Source organism: Dermacentor albipictus, chromosome 6 (assembly GCF_038994185.2).
Source record: "Dermacentor albipictus isolate Rhodes 1998 colony chromosome 6, USDA_Dalb.pri_finalv2, whole genome shotgun sequence".
NCBI lineage: Eukaryota > Metazoa > Arthropoda > Arachnida > Ixodida > Ixodidae > Dermacentor > Dermacentor albipictus.
The window spans coordinates 114,139,728-114,154,291 of NC_091826.1; the positions used below are offsets into that span (position 1 = coordinate 114,139,728).

The window sequence follows — 14,564 nt, forward strand, 5'->3', positions numbered from 1 at the left end:
GGCAACAAAGGCAACTGAACAAAACATCAGCACAGGACAACGACGCTCTCATTTCTTGAGAAAGTGCACCTAAATCACTGCTTAACTGTGAAATAAATGCTTTTGGTGATCACTTCCTGTTGTATTTTTTTTTGGTTTCAGAAGTAAATAGATTTCACATAACTGCCGTCCCATAAGAGTGTGAAGCAGTTAACAAAAGAAAAGAAAGCTACAAGAGGTCCCAATAACCTCCCAAAAATTCTGCAATCTGGGACATCCCAATAACCTCCCAGGAAGGTCCCAAATACCTCCCATGAAGATCCCAATAACCTCCCAGTCTGGGACATCCCAGAAAAGTCTCTTTTTGTATCACTTGGGATGTTATCGGGCTGTAAATGGGACATCCTTGGGATGTACCTATATCCCAAGTCGGACATCCTTATGACATCCTTAGGATGTCTTTGTGTCGTCTGGGGTTCTGCAAACCCCTGTGCAAAAAAAAAAAACGAGCATACCGCTGCTCTATTCTTGCTCAAATTTCGTAGAGCGATCGCATTTTGGCATCGACTTTACGCTTTGCACAGTTAAGTGCTTAGTTTGTAAGAAAAAAAAACGCAAATTTGCCTGTGCCCATGAGGCTGCAAACAGCTGCCGTAACGGCGCAAGCATAAACTTGTGTCGCCGCCTGCCATCAGCTTTAGAAAGCAGCGTCTTACGGAGGACGGTCGCCTGTTCCAGGAGCAGGCAACACGCGGCAGCGCTCCCTGATATGCTGCTTTCTGCAGCTGATGACAGGCGGCGATACAAGTTTATGCTTACACCGTCGCGGCAGCAGCTCGCATTTTCATGAGCGCCGGTAAATTTTCATTAAAAAATATCAGGCAAGTAACTGTGCTAAGTGTTATACTAAATGAAGTAGACACCAAAATGTGGTCGTTCTGCCAAATTTGAGCAAGGATAGTGCAGCGGCGAGCGAAAAATGTTTTGCGAACGTGCGCAGCGAAATATTCAGGACTCAGCACATGACTTACGGCTTTCGTGTTTACTTCGACTTTGCATTCGCAACTATGAGAAGCGTGGCTATGGCTCTGACGGCACCTTGCAATCTACGGCGGTGAAAACGCGAGTGGCATTCCTCTCTTGCTTGCGTTACGCCTGTGAAATCTGACAGCGGTGCCAGCATGTCGTCCGATCCGCCTTCAACTGAACGCTCGCTGACTGATGCGGAAGGAGCGCTTTGCTTCTTGCTTGCGTTGCGCCTGTACCTCACAGCGGTGGCAGTATGGCGTCCGATCCGCCTTCAACTGAACGCTCGCCAACTGGTGCGGAAGGAGCGGTTTGCCTCTTGCTTGCGTTGCGCCTGTGAAACGTGACAACGGTGGCAGCATGTCGTCCGATCCGGCTTAAACTGAACGTTCGCCGACTGGTGCGGAAGAAGCGGGTTGCCTCGTTTCGCAGGGGCCATCAAAGAAAATCGTGAAGCTCACTGGCACCCGGAAACTCGCCGACCTCCACGAAAGCCTGCGGACGGGAGGGTTCGTGTACCTGATGACAGGCAATGATTTTCTAACGCAGGTGAGCGTAAATGTACTGCGCATTATGGAGCGCAAAGAGGATTTGGTCACTGTTTGGTTCATATGGGCAAAGTAGCAACAGTATGCGTAGCGGAAATGTCGAGCACGATTAATAACTGTTCGGTTGCCGCGCGTTGAACTGAGAGATCGAGTGTCACGAAATTGCTCTGTGTCACTTCACTGTGCTACCAACTACTAATATTTTTGTTTCGTTGCAGCTAAAGGACTTGACCTTAAATTGAGAAGTGTAGCGCATACTTGCCCGTATGAACACAACGTTGCTCAACTATAATTATTACTGTGTCGTGAAGCCGCAAGGAAACTAGCCTTTTCAGGACTTCCATCTTCTGAAAACTTGTGCAGTTGGTTTACTACTGATATTGAGGTCAGGTGCAGTGGCGTAGCCAGAAATTTCGTTCGGGGGGGGCTCACTTTGCAGCTCGGCCTGCTCCTTATAAAATTAGTCGAGGGATCAAGACATACATATATATATATATATATATATATATATATATATATATATATATATATATATATATATATATATATATATATATATATATATATATATATATATATATGTCATTCAACAACCTTGTTAACATTTTTGTACATATGCAACGAACAGGGGAAAATCTCAACGACGCTTTCCTTTGTAAGAATGTATTGCGCAGGAGCAGCTGTCAGCGGTTGTTCATTGCGAGTAATTGCTCCGAAATTGAAGTCGCAACAGAGAGCACATATAAAAAGCAGGAGTTCTGCAACATATAAGAGGGCGAGTCAAATGAAAGTGAGCCAATTCGAATATATGACAAACCGGGTACTTTATTTAAAAGTAGTCACCATGAGTATTTAGACACTTGTTCTACAAACGAGTCGCGTAATTCCCGTATCATAAAACTCCTTGGATTGCTGCCTCAAAAATCGGTAAATGACTACACGTCATCTTTCGACACGAATCTGGTTCCCTTGAGCAGTTTCTTCAAATTTTACCAAATGTGGAAGACGCAAGGCAACAGGTTTGGGCTGCATGAGGGATGTTGCAGCGTTTCCCACTTGAACTTTGCCAGTTTTGTATTAACCACATCAGCGACGTGGGAACGGGCAATGTCGTGAAGGAAGCTGTTCCCAATGCTCAATTTTCCACGTCGTTTGTTCTTGATTGCGACACGCAGCCGATCCGACCTTTCACAATATCTGAAACGATTTAGAGTCTCTCCAGGTTTAGAAAATTCGATCAATAGAGGCCCCTAACGATCTAAAAAGAAGTCAACGCTTTTCCGGCATAACTGACGGCCTTTGTTTTCCTTGGGAGCGGTGAATTCAAATGTTTCCACTGTAAGATTTGCCGTAATGTTTCAGGCTAGTAGTAGCGGCACCATGAGTCATCCCCGGTCACAATTGCAGACAAAAAGTTGTTACCCTCATCTGGGGTTCTTTGACGTGCACTTAAATCTAAGTACACGGGTGTTTTCGCATTTCGCCTCCATCGAAATGCAGCCGCCTTGACCAGGTTTCGATCCCGCGACCGCGTGCTCAGCAGCCGAACACCATAGCCACTGAGCAACCACGGCCTTTTCAATTGTGTTGGGGGGGATTGCACGGTGGCTTTGGCCCGGCCGTGGATCGTCTTTGTAACTTTCATGTGCTTCTTTGAACAGTTTGCTACAACGCTTCTTAGTGGCCAATGAAACGCAATGTTCAACGCATACGGCAGCCATACGGCGAATAATTTCTTTTTGGGAAACTGCTTCATTTGTCAAAAACCTCACGACACCAAGCTGTTCAACTTTTGAAGTGTCCATAATGTCACGCAACCATGTTAAACCCCGTGTATGAGAGCATTAAAGAACATTTAACCTCACCTCTGCATGTCACTTGTAAATGAGATGCGTATGTGCTACGCGCATGCCTCGAAAATAATGAACCGAACCATTATTGCGCCGGGCGGGTTGTCTCACTTTCATTTGACTCGCCTTCGTACATTAGAAATGCGAAGATACGATGGAATATACAAATGTGAAGATACAGCTTGATACAAGGCAAAAAATTGTCACTGGAAACAAAGTTAACTGCGCGTATACACAAAACCTCGCAACAAGATGTTTAAATATACGCATTAGCCTCCAATAAATCTACGTACCTAAAAAAAAAGCCACTATATATAATGCGACAAATAAGGCAAATAAGCAGGTTGCGCAACCACAGATTCACAGATCACAGCATCCCCCCCCCCTCCCTCCACTCCCAAAATGTATCGCGTGCGACGGAAGGCGGCGCGCTTCCTCCCCGCTTTTCTCCCTTGCGCACACAAGACTCAGCCACCATCATCGGCTCACCACCTCCCCTTCCCCCTCGCACGCTTTCACTCGGACATAGAGCATGCGGCGCGCGGTCACGATGTTATCGCCCTTGGCCTTTATTTATACGGAACATGAGGGCAACAACAGGAATGCGCCTGGAGTCTTCATAGAGCTGCTATCGCAATAATAAAATAGTATCCGGCAACTGAAGCATCCCGTCGTCCATTACTTTCCGCAAAAGAAGAAACAAAATCGAACTTTCACCATGCGAAAATTCGCTGCGCCGCAATAATGTCTTCTTATTTTTTTTTTGTGGGCGGGGGGCGGCGAAAAAGTATAACGCAAAGGAAAGCATGTTGGCTACAATCGAATGCCTACTTTGGGCACCTAGTGTGGCTACCGAACGATTATCGAAGAAAGCGTGTGAAGCTTGGTCCACAGAAAACCATACGCGTACGGCTCGGTATCCTACACCGGCGAGACAAAATTTTCCGGAGTGGTTGCGCTCAAGCGAACGCGTTGCAATCCATCGAGTCCCCGCAGTGCTGGCGGCGAGCGACTATGCATTGTTTCTTTTTCTCGTCTGCTAGCCAGAAGGCGTCCAAAACTCTGCCAGGCGAAAATGCAGTCGGCCAGAGAAAAACAAACGCGCATCCAAGTGCGCCGCGCGGTTATCGATGCAGCACGAGAAAAACGCATGCGCTCTTGCTGGATCGGAAGCCCGCGGGTTGCGAGAACAACAAAAAAAAAGAATGAGAAAGAAAGGAGAAAGAGGCTCAATATATCCTCGCGAATAAAACTCTAGGTAGAAAAATAAATAAGAACTTAGTTACGATGGTGGCTTTAGTGTCTTGACATGGATGCTTTGGCGCAGGTGAAAAAAAAATGTTTATATTCTTTTCTGGGACCTGATGGCACAAATGAACCACCAGAACGCTTTTTCTCATTGGACGTCGCTGCGTGCTTTGTCAACTTGTCTGATAGTATGTTGATTTGGCTTGTCTCGTTGTATGGCCCGATGTACGACTTTAGAAAAGTCGATGCACCTTTCGCGTCAAATGTTTACAACAGCATTAAACCCAAAAAGTTCCGGAATCGAAAATCTAAAGCACGACTTTGAAAATGTCAATGGACCTTTCGCATCAAAATGTTATGAGAACTTTACACCCACAACGTTTCAGAATTGAAATCCAAGCGCTTCGTAGATTCCGCAGCCTCCGCGAAATGCCGAGACGACCCCCGCTCGCCTTCAAAACGCCTTTGAAATTTTGTGCCCGGTGGGGCTCCTTGCGTTACGATATGTGACTCCCCATGCATGGGCGTTGCCCCGAAATCCAGCCCGATTTAGCAATGTTCGCGCTAAAATGTCTTTTCGAGCGTGAATTAAGAACATTCTAGACAAAATCGAGCATGATTTCTGGCGCCGGGAGTTGTTTTGGTCGGCGGCACATGACTGCACGAAAAAATTTCGGGGGGGGCTGAAGCCCCATAAGCCCCCCCCCTGGCTACGCCCCTGGTCAGGTGTGCAATCGCTTCCCTATCTGCTAGGAGAGGAAGTAGTAACAGCTTCAGTCAATGTAATGGTGCTTTAGTTAGCATAACTGGTCGCAGTATGCCATGTTATGCAAACTTCTGCAGCGTTTAACTAATAAAACAGGCAAGGCGAGAAAATGGACTTCTTGTTTGCCTGTTCAATCTTTGTCGTCATTTGTGCTCTGCAACATTCACGCAGCAAAGAAGTTAAATTGAACCAACTGAGGAAAAAAAATTGCTGGCATTTTCAGCAATAGGAATATGAAAACCTTGGGCAATCAGCAATATGGGTCTATCTTTGTGAAATCATCTGTTCTTATACACTGATGGTTGCTGACATTGCATAAGTAAGCTTAGCCTTGTTAGCTTAATGCGTCCTGTACTTAACTCACATATGGGCAGCAGGATTAGTGCTCTGCTGCGCTGTGCTGTGATGGCTCTAAATAACAAACTTGTTTGGGACAGTACAGCAACCATAAAGAAAGGCTGTTTAATTAATCAATGCCTGTTCAATGTCCACAGGTTCACTTCTAATGTGCAAAACTATTGATAAACCATCTGGGTGTGCTTTCAGATCTACCAACGACCGGTTCCAGTGCTACGCCGACATGGGTGAAAGCACGACAGTGTGTGATGGAGCAGTGATTAACTTGGTTGTCTCCCCAAGCCACTCCGAAGCATCAGAGGCACAAAAAACGCCTTATGCACCCGATCTTATTTAATCTGTACTCATGCATTAACTCTGTATAACATTAAAACCTGTCGTATGCTGGAAAGCTATAATACCGGCATTTCAACAGTTCTTTAAAGAGCCCCTCACCAGGCCCCATAGCTAATTTAATTATATGCTGGAAGTTGTTAGGTGCCCTCTTGGGAGCATTCTACTGCAAAAATTTTCAAATTGGCTCATTAATAGGTGAGATAGAAATATTGCAGTTGCGCGAACCCATGACTTAAGGAGGCGAGCGTCACAGCCAAAAAGAACGCTTGGATGCCCGTTGCCAAGCCACTAGTGGAGAAAAGGCTGCATATTGTTCCATACATGCATGAAGTGGCCCACGATTTAAAGAAAGTGGCCAGCAGGTACCAAGTACCTATTATTTTCTTGGCTCCACGGAAGCTTACTGGCCTGTGCCCCCGCATCTCAGGCCCACAGAAGCTGACCCTTTGGGGTAAAAATCATACAAGGCCATATGTGACTTGCGTGGTCGGTATGGTGTACGAAATTCCACTTAATTGCGGCAAGGTGCATATCAGCCAGGCAGGCTGTTGCACCAACGATTTGGCTAGGGAACATGAGCTGTCTGCCAGGAATAATATTAATGCACATTTGCCTATGCACTGCAATTACCGCACATGTGAGCCATGTATTTTCCATATCCGCATTCTTGGTAAAAGCACAGATTGTGTGCATGGGAATTAATGGAGGCCTGTTTCATCAACATGAAATGTGACGTCTATGCCAGTGATACATCTGTGGCTTGGAATTGAACGACAGTTTCTGCACTGTGTGACTGAATAATAATGGGCAAACTTGTTTGAGTATAGCGTGCAAACATATGTGCGCACATGGCCACCTTCACCTATAAATATGAACCTGTTTGCTTTCAGTAAAGTAGTAGCAAGTGACACTCATTCCTGTCCTAAAGCTTTTTTGTTGCCCCTGGTTGTTTCTTAACTTTGGGGAATAAGCTCATGAGAATTTAGTAAACAAATAAATGCATGTCATAGGGGCAATTCCACTATGTAAAAATAAAACGTTTTTCCCCCTAATATTGTTATGTATCTATATAGTCCTAGTTCCACTTTTGTAGCATACCACTGTCCTTGTTAAATATTGGAATGCTCTGCTACTAATAGATATGACAAATGAGGTGTATTTATGAAAACATAAAAACAAAAAGCTGCAAAATATTTTTAAAAAATTTTGTGCGGTCTAGACAGCCCAAATATAACTGATGATATATGAAGAGCTTAAGAAGCACAATCATGTTTGTGACTCCTCAATCCTTCCATATCACCTGTCAAAGTCTTATCCGACCTTGACATTTGTATGTATCTCAGTAGCTCAGATTTATGTAATGCTGAGGGAAAATTTGACTTCCTGTTTGAAATAATAGCCATGTTTCTCCAAAAAAGCTCATTAGCAAAGGCACCAAGAAGTTATCAGAAAAAATCCGTTCATTGAAATATTAATTCATTAGCCACCAAAAATGTGACAGGGAGTTATTAATGTTTGGATAAACACAAGCGGTCTAGTTTGTGTATTTGAGAACCAGAATGTTCTAGTATATTTTTGTTCCATCAAATCATCCTTGGCCTTTATCTGACCTGCTTTTGTTCTCTGTTTCTGGTCCAAAGACAATGTTAGTCTGGACTTGGCACTTTATGGCCCAGTATTTGTCCTTCACAAAGCAATACCTCTGTAGACGATGTAGCTAGCAGCAAGTTTTCCTCAGAAGGAATGTTTTCGGGTGCGTCACTATGGTTACTTATTTCACCTTGGTGGAGGAGCTTTTTGCTAATGGTACTAATGTCTGTGAAGGGACCGATAATGCGCCTGCCTTGTGCATGGTACCAATGCAAAAAAGGGAAGCGGGATCATAGTGTGTTGGTAAGGAGGTATCTGTATAGGGGGTGATAAAATTCCTCTTTAAATTTCGTTTTAACAGCCCATTCATGCTGTACCGGGTCAGTTGTCTCAGTCAGTGATTTTTGCTGTTCGTACATCATTATCCTTGGAAAGCAATGGGCGCCATTTGCCATGGCAAATGTGCCCATATTTATCAAGAGCCCTTCCTGTATTCTTAGCGCGTCACTAACCATATAGTAGGTAAATTTGAGATTGTGGAGTGATAGTCTGTGATACCACATCTTTTGTTTTTGTAGCACTGGATTTTGTTGTTGATTTCAATGAATACTCCTCTTTTTAAGGCTGTCTGGTAGTGCGGCTGGACATGCGGAGAATGCAGTCAAAGGAGAGTTCAAGGAATTGTCAACGTACACACTGCCTCCGATGCCCATCGACGTTGCTGCACACCTCTTAAATATTACAGCAGGAGGCATGCCTGACAATCTTCAAAAGAAAATTGAATGGATTGCCTACAACTCGTCATCTCAGACAATGTAAGTCACAACAATTACCTGGATGCATTGGTCAGCAAAATGATGGGAACTCACTCACACTCACCAAAATTCTATTCAGCCGGGTTCGTCGGGCTAAGACCTACAGAAATTCGACTCAGTCGCACTCACTGAGACTCACTTTCGAGATCAGTCTGAGTGAGTCGACTCATGCATCAGTTTGCCAACCTATGCCAGATGTAAATAAAGTTAGTATAGAATGTACTTAATGAGAATTCATTCCACACTAAATGTCTCAATTATGTTCAGTCGCGCATTTTTCCCAAGCTTGTATTGCAATATGAATGGTAAGCACAGCGTTAATTAGGAAGCGTATTACCCTCCATTCTCATGCGGTTACGTCACTAAGGCAAGTGGGAGGTGTCTATAATCAAAACAAGTTTTTGTTGTCTAATTCATGATTATAACTTAGTTGCTGCGTAGTTCCCCTTGAAAACGCTCGATAACGGAGGAGAAAAAAAATTCCTAAAGCTTTGCATTGGGGCAGTGAACAATGTCCAAATTGTGTAGTGCCTTTTTAAGTGTTTAGCAGTGTATATGGCATTGTTGGTTCGAAATGTTTTATCACTGATACATCATTGACTAGTTCTGAATTACAGTTCACTCATGACCTCGAAATTTAAATATTCAATGGAAATGTCGACATTGCAGCCTTGAGCCCATTTTCTTTATTCTGGCTAACAACATGAACCCTGACACTAGCAGCGCTACATTTTATGCGGGTATACAAATACCAAGTTAGTTGGATGGAAAGACAGTTGTGGCTAGATGAATTCGTACAGTGCTGCGTGTTTCATGTGAAATATGGGGGTTTGGCTACCAGGAGGCAAAGGCAGTCATGGCTAGATGAATTGGTGCAGCGCTGCATGCGTCATGTCAAATTTGTGGGTTCGGTTACCGCCAGCAGCATTTCTTCTACTTCCATTCCTTGTCCTTCAAAAAAACAGTCATGAAAGCTACTGAAAGGTTAACACTCAGTCATAATTTATGTCGTGCTTCAATGGAGCAATATCCTCCGTGGTTTCCTTGCCATGAGTCTTGGGTTAATGAATGGGCGAGGGCGCTAGAATGACGCGTTGAATAAAGCTTCTTTAGCTGCTGGGTACAATTCTTATAGGTAGTGTACACCACAAAGGTAAACGGTACATAGACAGAAGTGCCGACTGTCAACTGAGATGTATTATTCAATGTGCCGAATTTACACAAGCAAGTGAAAGAGCGATCTGAAAAACAATAGTTTCAGAAGATAGAACAAGAAAAGCAGACGAGTGTTCAAAAAATGAACTACGCTGGAAATTGATATCCAAAAAAAATATAAGATTGCATCACAAATACAGGCCGTTCACGTGACTTCCAGAAAAACTTTAGCTCTTATTCTGATGGGGCAGTCGGAAAGGTATCTTCAAGGTCAAGCGCAAGATTTGGCATGTTGACTACGCATAAAAGGTTGTGTACGAAATTTCTCTTTCATGCGGCGCTTGTCATATGGGGCAGACTGCCAGATGCCTTCATGATAGGTTGTGCGAACTTGCATATAATGTGCGCAATGGCAGAGAAAGTTTTTTTTGGCACATAATAGTAGCATGCGTGGCTGCACTCATTGGTTTTAAAGAATGTAAGTTATTCACAAGCACAGGGATAGTCTTATCCATATCACACTTGAAGTAGCACAATCGGCATGGGAGCAGAGTGCATGCATCAGCAAGCTATCTGTTGCCTTATCAGAAAGAGAGCTCAAGTTTCTGGGAAGTCAAACCTACGGCCAGCATTTTTTACGCAACTCTACATTTCTTCGTGTGCCTCTTGATGGTCTGCTTTGTTCTCCTTTTTAGTAGTTATTTTTCAGATAGCTGTATCACTATTGTGTGTATTCAGCAATAAAACCTCCATTGGTAGTCAATGCTTGTGTCTATGTCCTCGTTTAACCTTTGCACCGTACACTCACGATAATGGATCAACTAGCCTAATAAGCTGCCCTTGTAAATTCTTATAGGAGATACTCCTTCAAGTTTGTATTCATGGCTAATTTTCCCTTGTGTGAATGTTTTAGTAATAAGCTAATTTGAAATATTATTTAAAACCTCTTATAACATTTGTTTGTTGAAAGTACTTTAAGAGTTTGTAAACTGTGGTCATGATTATCTGTTTATTTTATTTATTTATTTGCAGAGAACAAAAGGACAAAAGGAATAAATGTTACCCCTGTCCTGTGTCTCATCCATCTTATCAATTCTCTAACCTCGGTATTGTCACGCACTTAATGCTTTCATGGTGCAGTTTACTTAAATTCTCCCATCTGATGACTCACAGTTCAACTGTTTGATATTATTTCATGGAAATGGTTGCGCTACTGTGTTTGTTTTTGTGTATTGTTTGATGTTGAAGGTTGATGCATGCTTTTTTAAACATCAGGTACACAAATAAATTCTGCAATGTTGCTGCAAGGAGCCTCATAAACCAGTACCCAGCACTGAGGAACACATTGTGCCTTGGCCATGTAAGAGCATTTTATAACTTTTTTTATCACTTTTGCACTTTTAGATGTTAAGCATATCCAGGCCAAGGCAGCCGCATTTTGATGGGGTCATAATGCAAAAACACCCGTGTACTTAGATTTTGGTGTACGTTAAAGAACCCCAGGGGATCCGAATTTCCGGAGTGCCCCACTACGTCATGCCTCTTAATCAGATCGTGGTTTTGGCGCATAAAACCCCATAATTTTTTTTACATTAAGCATGCTGCCAAAGCCGTTCTTACTACTATGTAAAATTTATGGCCATCCTTGCTTGCAGCTGTTCAGGTCTGTGTGCTTGTGATTGAGTAGAGATTTGGTGGTTTTAAAGCTTTGTAGCTTAACTAAATATGAAGATATCAACAGCACCTCGGCATCTGGCATGCATATGGCCACCTCTTGTAAAATTAATTGCATGCTCAGCTAAAGATGTATTTGGTTAAATAATATATTTTTGTACTTGTAGCCATTTTGACCAACACCAATACACAAAGTAATTTTCCGATATTATGTTGGAAGGTGTGCTAAAATAGCTCCCTTGGTGCATTTTGGAACATGAAGGAAACATTGCAAAAAGCAAGCTAAGGTTAGGGCAGCTCCACGTTTAACTGTACTATGTTTGCAGTTTCTTTCAAAACCTGAAAACTGGAAGTCATTGAACTGTTGATTAGGTAAGTAAAGTCAATTGCTTTCATTTCATTCCAGTTCCCATGGTATATGTGCCTAAGAAACAAGTACAAAAACATGCGAAAGTGAATGCCACCAGGATGCCCTGAAGTCGATGCAGAAGTGAAAGCAAGAAAGGCAAGCGAAATTGTAACACATGCTCAAAATCTGGATTTTGAAGACGGGTGATCAGCTACAAGTTTGCATGCATATTTCACTGGATAAAGTGACTCTCCTTTCTTTGTTATGTGGCTTATTTGAAACATTTAGTTGCTTCTCTTGATGTACTTGTTCGTTTCATTTACATTTTTTTCTTTAACAAATGCATACATGCAATCCAGCTATAGCAACTATATCTGCAATGCTGTCATCAGAGATATTGTAGGTGATCAAAGAAGCAAAATATCGCATCGCCACCTTGAACCTAGAGTGAAACATTAGTTCAAGATGTAGTTGTAGATGAATTTATGACTAGTAACACAGCATTCGCACTGTAATGTATATTTATATACATGCTAAGATGTAGTGAAAAGTGTGTGGCTATGCTGCTCTGACACTTCAGTTGTTTTAACCCTTCATTGATGAGTTCTGCATACAGCATACAAAAAAAATATTAATTTTTCTTGCTGATTTTTGGCATTGAGTAAGAAGTTTGTTGTTAAATGTATTGAGCCAACACTGAATGACTGGCAGCAAGTGTCATTTGTTGGTTTAGAGCAGGAACACAGGATGGGAAAAAAAAGACATGGGACTCGTTTTCTTTGGAAAGCACGGTCAGGGGAGACAGACCAGTGCAAGATCTCCTGTAGTGACCTCAGACACACAATGCAAAGAGCTCTCTCTACAGATTCCAAACGCAGCCATGTGGTTTGGGGAGAAGCCCACTTCCCCCATACTACTGAAGGAGGTTCTACAAAATATCCTTTATTTTCGTTGATTATGCTTATTCTCAATGTCTTTTGCACATTTAGGTATCAAATATTTTGTTTTGTATTTATATGCGCGGTCATTAAAGGGTTAAACAAATAAAGTGGTTCCAATGAATGTGAATGTATAACTTTAGCGACTCTAGTCGCAATGTGTTGATCATTCCACAATCTTTGTGAGACCACGAAACGGGAACTAGGCAGCATGAAAATAACTCAGCAGTACCAAGAAGGAAGCTTCAGCACTTATACAGTACTACAGAATACACTTCTATGCTGTACCTGTGGTGTCCTTTTTATTATGTGGTCTTGATCCCACTATGGGGAAATATTTCTGCTTTGCAAGTGCATTGCAGTACTTTAATACGGTAACTGCTTGCTGCAAAAGAAAAGTGTCATTAGAGTACTGCATAAGGATCATGTGTTATGAGGCAGTCACTAGACGTGGTATGTCACAGCACTGAGTTGCCGGCAGCCATTATAATTAGCTGTTTTCTGTGGCATTGTTAACTTGACTGAACATAGTGAGCATTATTTGATCAATAAACAGTACTACATAAGTCTGGCCCTTATTAGGAACGTTATCTCATCTATGTGATGCGCACAACCCGCTTTTGATGTTACTGAGATGGAGTGACTCCTTGCAAAGCAGCAGGGTAGTCCTGTTAATGATGCTGTCATTCACACTTACGCAGATTGTTTAGTAGGCATTAGCTCAGTGTCATTCCCCCATGGAATCACAGCTTGCATTTCATTCATGTGTAATAGAAACATTCTGTAGATTTCATGTGAAAATGTGACATTGGAGGGCATTATGTTATAAGTTCACGGCAGTGAGCCCCATTTTTGGAAGACAGCTGTTGTGTCAAATTACTTACAGCAAAGTGAAGCCATGTACATTCTTGCCTTAACTACTGCAGTTTAGTATGGGCCACATGACCAAAACAAACATAAATAAGGTTCTCGTATTCCAAAAGAACATGGTTCGGATAATCGCTAATGTTGATAATACAACTACCGCCAAGTGTGCTTTTGAAGCAATAACATTCTCAGCATCAATCATTTGTATAACTTTAGGTTGTTACACAAAATTTATTTCTCAATGGCATCCACTGTTGATTTTTATTCTACTCTGGCATCTTTGGACATGCGTCGTGCTAACATACACACAAGACCTATTATTACATGGAATATACCATGTTTTCGCGCTAATTATAAATAACAAATTTTGTCTTATAAAATGCCCCATGTTCTAAACACGTATAAACATACAAAAGGGTATACCAAAGCTGAGCTGCGGAAATATTTTGTTGAAATGTGATTTTATGTGTTTGCTAGTAGATGCTGCATGTTTGCTTCGTTATTACTTTTATTATTTCTGAACATATGTGTGACCATTTCAGCGTTTCGATTTTACTGTTCAAATTTTGTGCAAAGATTATTAGACTCTGTATGCATACATAGTGAATGTTTCTCTTTATTGAATGTGACTATTCTATGTGTGTCTGTTGAAGATTTCCTGCACCACTCGTGTGCTGGTGCTTGTAGGGGTTTTCTGGACACAGTCAAGCTGTGCAGGCAGCTTTTTGCCAAAAACCTACCCTCCAGTTGAATCTGGAAAATGAACTTATACTTATATCCTTATAGTTATTTAAATATGTTCTGCCTATTGTGTCTCCACATGTGTGGGCTTGTGATGTGCCAGGCCATTTGTGGTTCGTTCAAAGGGAACATTTACGCATGCATTATAGCTATTCTCAGGCTCCTCTATTCCGGCTGTAAACTGGATTCTCTGCTTATAAGAAATAAGTGTTCCTTGTGATTACTATATGTGCTCTTGCTAAAGGCTACTGTGATGTGTTCATGTTCTTATTGAATAAAATGTTTACAAAGTTTTAGCAGTTGTGCTGTTCTTCCAGATCTTAAC

General features: G+C 42.2%; 1 protein-coding gene and 1 long non-coding RNA gene across 2 annotated transcripts in view; both read left to right on the forward strand.

Annotated features, from left to right (window-relative positions):
- LOC135908327 (uncharacterized) overlaps nucleotides 1-14,564 on the forward strand; it is a 165,504-nt gene that overhangs the window by 11,181 nt on the left and 139,759 nt on the right. The gene's annotated exons all lie outside the window — the stretch shown is intronic.
- LOC135908326 (uncharacterized) lies at nucleotides 1,072-14,529 on the forward strand. Its single transcript, XR_010566287.1, has 4 exons — nucleotides 1,072-1,554; nucleotides 8,324-8,515; nucleotides 10,946-11,030; nucleotides 11,751-14,529. It is a non-coding gene; the product is annotated as an uncharacterized lncRNA (long non-coding RNA).